This window comes from Lepisosteus platostomus, unplaced genomic scaffold (genome assembly GCF_059453375.1).
Source record: "Lepisosteus platostomus isolate fLepPlt1 unplaced genomic scaffold, fLepPlt1.hap1 Scaffold_40_H1, whole genome shotgun sequence".
Lineage (NCBI taxonomy): Eukaryota > Metazoa > Chordata > Actinopteri > Semionotiformes > Lepisosteidae > Lepisosteus > Lepisosteus platostomus.
Window position 1 is genome coordinate 661,501 of NW_028291664.1, and position 6,000 is coordinate 667,500.

Consider the following 6,000-nt stretch of genomic DNA (forward strand, 5'->3'; position numbering starts at 1 on the left):
TTTAAAGGCGCTATATAAAATAAAGTTTATTATTATTATTATTATTATATAACGTCGAAACCACATCTAACACAGTGCCTGAGGCTTTTTACTGTATGTATCGTGTGTGCCGCAACTAGGAGTATACGGCACTCTGCACGGTGCACAAAGTAAATTATTTTGGCAGTAATTAATTTATTATATTTACTATATGTATTATACACGTGTAAATTAATTACTGCCAAAATAATTTACTTCGTAATTTACAATAAAAAGTCTCAGGCACTGTGTTAGATGTGTTTTCGACGTTATATATGCGTTTATTCATGTCGTCGATTTTACGGTTGCAATTCGACGTTGATTATACGTCTAGGCGACGTATATATACGTATAGACGTAATTTCACCGTAAATATACGTATATTCGATGAATCAATGCCCACTGGGTTGTTTTTATAGAACTGAATGTCCCTGACAATGTACTGTTAGTTTTAATTGAAGAACGGCATCTGTGTTCAAATATACCAGACAAGTTTACGTAACTGCTCATGCAACACTCAGTTGTAATTAGTCAAGAAATAAAGTCGAACAACAGCTGCGAGTTTGATTCTGAACGTATGAGATTGCAGCGCCTTTTACTTCCATTGACAAATGACAGAGATTCGAAGAGAGATCCTTCAGACCAGCAAGCAAACCCACGGCTATTTCGGTTTTCTATCTAGGCAACGTTGGTGTCTGCAATAGCATACATGAAAGCGTGATGCAATTTCTGTGGCTACATTTGTTGCACGTCATGCGCAGTAAGAGTGTTTCTAACACCAAATACAAAGTCAACAATTAGCGATCACGCCTTCTCCTCAGTTAACCCACTGAAACCCTTGCTGTTAACAGTTCTTTACTGCGTGCTTTACGAGCACCTACATATTGTGTCGGTTCTTTCAGCTTTATTCATTAGGTTTTCAAAGGCATAAGCAGAGCACCAGAGGTGCGAAGGCAAAGTGTGTGGTTATCTGAAGAATTGATGTCCATGGCAGCGGGGCCAAGCGATTTAGCGTTGTTATAGTACCAGGAAAGGAGAAGCGGCACTTCGCCTCTGCCGCGCAGGCACAAGGCGACATGCGGCAGACGCCGGAGTCGGCAGGTTTCGAACCTGCGCGGGGAAGCCCCAACGCATTTCGAGCCCATCGCCTTAACCACTCGACCACGACAAAAGCGAGCCCGCCGCCGCCGCATTCCTCCTATAATCAAACACGGACTGCGAGGTGGCTGCGGATACCTTTTTAAAGTTGCTCTCCGTTAAAAAAAAAATACCTTTCACAAGATACGTGCCGGCAGACAGACACGCCTCAGAGGGTTTAAGGCTGGCTTCACGTTCAAATGATAAAGTCCCCCCGTCCGGATGTCAAAATGCAACTTTGGCAGACAGAACAAACATCAACAAACCACAAATGTGGACAAGGATTTTACAAGCTGCACCACACTGCACTTTCAAAAGCATTTACTTTCGTGTTAGACGCAGGACTTGCCTTTGATTTGCGCGCTTACGAACGCCATGGAAAACGAAACAAAACTAAAGCCCTCAGCTCCTGCACGTGATTATAATGCCGTTACGTGTCGAAGCAGTAATTTACGTCATCCTACCACTGCGACACGGGGAATAGAGAGAAATGAGCACACGCTACGAATCGTCTCAATCACTCCCTAGAGTCGTAAGGCGCATTGAAGGGTGCACCCCCATCATTAATCGTTGCGCCTCTGTGAAAGGAAAGCTCTTGGGCAGTCTTTGAAACAGCTCGGATGAAACACTTGATTGCTTCCATGTGCATCTGGAGCCCACTTCTTATTTTCACTTCACGCCGCCCAAAGCATTTCTAAAACAGGAGATTCGCGTTTGGGAATGCGCCCTGCCCTACAAATAAAACAGGTCTACGGGTCTGAAACCTGCTCCACAGAAAACAGCTCTGTTGCGCTTTTGATCAAAGGGAGATTCGCTGTTCTTACTTTTTGATGACATAACACCCAAAGGGGCTTCTTTGGAGCTGGATTCCAACCAGCATCCTTAAGTTTCTTGGCGGTATCCTTTACAGTCCTCTGTTCGGTCGACAAGGGACTGAAGGGGGCAGCTTTCCTCACACATACAGTGCAATGTACTGTAGTGTTCCCCTTCATTGAATTCGCAGTTCTGCATCAGACCTCTAACTCGTTTCCTTAGCTTGGATTTAAGCCACGAAGCAGGCTTCTACTGTATAAGGAATCACAAACTATTTGAGAGGCCACCATCCCAGGGGGAACTGACAAAGTCTATCCCTAAACACCTAGCGCGGTCTCTCGAGAGACTGTCAAAAATCACTTTCTCCGTTTGCGTTGCAAGTAAGTGAAAACGCGGTCTCAACCCAGAGCCACTTGGCAGCAGCGACACGTAAATACCGTTACTGTTACTGCTCGATACCGACGTTAGCCTACTATACCATGTTCAGCCACCGCTAGAAAACGCACGGCTCTAGAACCGGAGCAAACGACAGGAGGGCCAACGCCGAACGGGCACACGTGTCAGACATGGAGCGCGACGAGAATGGGATTCGAACCCATGCGTGCAGAGCACAATGGATTAGCAGTCCATCGCCTTAACCACTCGGCCACCTCGTCGAGGGATCTGCGCTGTCCGGACATGGGTTGGCGCGCTCCAGATGATCTTTTTCTTTTTTTTCCCCCGTACTCGAGGGTCATTTTCCTGTTCCACGTGCGATTTCAACATTTTCCTTGGGAGATGTCAAGCCAGCAAGCCACTGCTGTGGTTCAGTGGCCAGTGTGGAGTTCAGTGGCCCTGTTGTACACAGAAAGCACATTGAGCTCCTTGGACATGAAAAGTTCCAGATAAAAGCCATTTGTCACCCTTTCTCTTGGTGTTGATGTTGCTATTATATGTAAAGGTGGCAACTTGCTCAGCGAGCAGGCGGAGCACACACCGAATGCAGATGTGTCTGAGTGGTGTGTCCAAGTGGCTGTCAAAGGACAGCTCTCCTGGGGCGCCGTGGCTTAGTTGCTTAAGGTGCCTGTCTAGTAAACAGGAGACCCTGGCTCCGAATCCCAGCGGTGCCTTTTTTGTTCTGTCTTCTCGAACAGAACTGGTCATTATGGACAACCGCCTACGGCTAGACTTAATTAAATGCAAGCATTCATTTCCTGTCTTGAACAACTTGTTTTTCTTATAATGGATGCAACTTGCAAAACATGAAATACAAACCTTGCTAATCAGCACTCGTGGCTGGCAAAAAAGAAGTCAGCAATGTTTTTTTCTTTAACCTTAACCCTTCTAATGGAGAAGAGTTAAACGACCGAGTCTATGCAGCTTAAACGGTGCGCACGTCGGGTTCTTAGCTGAAAGGGTGGTAAATCACGCTCACCCCAGTCCTTAATCTTTTAAAGAGGATACAAAATTGAACCTAGTCGCCACATCACATACATCCTGTTCAACGATAAAAAGGTAACGTCTATCCTCACTCCAGAGTCATTCTCACGTTGAGGGCATATTTTTTTCCACTTTACCATGAGTCGGGCTCGGCTGCACAGAGGCGAGAGCAGAGCAATGAGGTCACGGGGACAGGGGAGTCACACGCTGGCTGTTTGAACACGCGGAAGATCACTGAGGGATCCACAGTATGTGGACCCTCCGTGCGCCATCAGTCCGCACTCCGGACTCTGAATCCTGCCATCCGAGTTAAGATCTCGGCGGAACCTGAGGCGCAGTTCCTTCTTAAAACGTAATCTGGTGAGCATTTCTAGAATCGTACTTGTATAGATGCAGCCTTTAATGTGTTGCTAGGTTAAAATTGATGACTTCTTGAACTTCAGTAGGCAACTGCCCTCTTGATTTCGGATTTAATTTCTTTATTACAGGGGCACTTTTATGAAGACAGAGTCATGTTCAGGTACTTTGCTTGATGGAGGAAGCTCATTTCGGACTCTGTGACCTGCTCACCTGGAAAGGTCTGCTGTACTACTACAAGAGAGAAGTAGAGTCTGGAAGAAGGGACAATTTTATGATGCTTTGGAAGATAATGTTTTTTTTTTCTTTGAAATCGAAATGAATCAGAATATCAGTGCAAAAGACAGAAGATATGGTTTTAAAACAGACAAAATGTAGAAAACAGGTGTTTCTCACTTTTGGTAAAGAATGGACCGGGGGTAATAGTTTACTAGTTGCAGTGCTGATCTCACTGGGTTACAGTCCTGCAGTGTCACACCGGGGCCAGTGGCGCAATGGATAACGCGTCTGACTACGGATCAGGAGATTGCAGGTTCGACTCCTGCCTGGCTCGGGTCGTTTTTAAACGCATCGGGCTACTCCCTAAGTAGTCTGTGCTACTTACTGCATTGTAATCGTACCCAGTAAGAGATTTCCTTCATGTAAATGAACTGCACCTGACAGCTTTAGAAAAACACCTGGGCTCAGTACGGTGCTGAGAGCTCAGCGTTGCTGTTCTAATTAGCACGCACTGCATCGGCTATGAGCCCGAACTTTTCAATTATTCCGATCAGTAAGTCAACACGTAGTCCACATGAACGGTAGAAATATTCTCTTGTCTGTCTCTTGTTTGTATAGAACTGAATGTCCCTGACAATGTACTGTTAGTTTTAATTGAAGAACGGCACTTGTGTTCAAATATACCAGACAAGTTTATGTAACTGCTCATGCGACACTCAGTTGTAATTAGTCAACGGGAAATAGAGAGCATAGGTCAATATCTCAAGAAACTGTGAAAAACATTATCATGTTTAAGTAAAGAATGTGATTTGCACCAGAAAAAAAGAAAATTGTTGCTATGTAACTGTTACCGTGTCAAAATGTAATGAGATGTGATCATATATACTGTTTTAAGTATGTATATTAATGTAAAGCTTTCTGATTTGTGATGTCCTGTATTTTTTTGTGAAAAGAAAATAAAGTTCTTAAAAATCGAAATCGAATCGGTTCACCCAGGGCGAGGCTCGGCCGTTGCACTCCGGCTGTGCTGACCCCTGCGAATTCCCCAAATGTGGGAATCTCGACTGCATAATTTCTGGTAGTGGGGGACTGGGTTCGCGCTCTCCCCTGATGTGCTTGGTCCAAAATCAGATACGGGAGGGTTAGGACACCACGAGCTGCGTGGCTGCGGAAGGATCCCGGTTCAACAGGAGTGGACGCCGCTGCTGGTTCTCGCTGGCTTTTAGTTAGGGGTCCGGAGAAGCATCTCAAGCTAGTTCCACTACTCCTTCCGGACGTTCATTCCCTTTTCAAAGTCAGTCGTTTTGCTGTAGTCTGCGTTCTTTAGGCTGATTATCGAGGTTAGCCTTTATTTGGTCATGGGGGGCCTCGGTACTGTATGCTGAGTCTAAAGACAGTTTCACCCGTTTTCTGATTGCTGGGTTCTGTACCAGTGCAGACATGTCAAACAGTGAATGGCTGTACCTCTATTGTATCCGTGCTCAATGAATGAAATCGGTAACAAATGAATATATGTCTAGTTATACGAAAAACGAGTGGTTTATCGACTCATCTTCATTTGCAGATTTAGAGGCAGCTTCGATATTCGTTTTACAGACGGGTTTTTTTTTTTGAATATGGGTCACACACATGCCACAGCAACAAAACATCTCTAGAGATGAGGCTATAGATCACCTTTCCATCCTGCAGGTTTTCCTCCCAAAGCCTACGGCACCAACGGCGACCCCTGCTGGCCGGGAGAGCAAAAGCTTACAGCACCTGGTATTCCCAGGCAGTCTCCCATCCAAGTACTAACCAGGTCCGACGCTGCTTAGCTTCCGAGATCAGACGAGATCGGGCATGTTCAGGGTGGTGTGGCCGTAAGCGAAACCCCTGGCGCCTGACTCGCTACTTGAAGCTGTGTGTGGCGGGGGTTCCGTGCCCCCCGAGCGGGACTGAAGGATCGTTCGTGTGCAACTCTTTGGAAAGGAGCTGCTTTCCAAATCGCATTGCGTGCCTGGATGTTGGCGAATGCGCTCCCTTGTGTTGGCTCGTCCC

The 6,000-nt window shown here is 46.0% G+C and overlaps 3 non-coding genes and 1 pseudogene across 3 annotated transcripts; 2 read left to right on the forward strand and 2 right to left on the reverse strand.

Annotated features, from left to right (window-relative positions):
* Positions 1-2,542: 2,542 nt before the first annotated feature.
* trnas-gcu (transfer RNA serine (anticodon GCU)) lies at positions 2,543-2,624 on the reverse strand. Its single transcript has one exon. It is a non-coding gene; the product is annotated as a tRNA-Ser (tRNA).
* Positions 2,625-4,224: 1,600 nt separating this feature from the next.
* On the forward strand, positions 4,225-4,297 carry trnar-acg (transfer RNA arginine (anticodon ACG)). The gene has a single exon. It is a non-coding gene; the product is annotated as a tRNA-Arg (tRNA).
* Positions 4,298-4,932: 635 nt separating this feature from the next.
* On the forward strand, positions 4,933-5,073 carry LOC148634199 (U1 spliceosomal RNA; annotated as a pseudogene).
* A 636-nt stretch (positions 5,074-5,709) lies between these two features.
* LOC148634200 (5S ribosomal RNA) lies at positions 5,710-5,828 on the reverse strand. The gene has a single exon (XR_015933757.1). It is a non-coding gene; the product is annotated as a 5S ribosomal RNA (ribosomal RNA).
* Between the last annotated feature and the right edge of the window lie 172 nt (positions 5,829-6,000).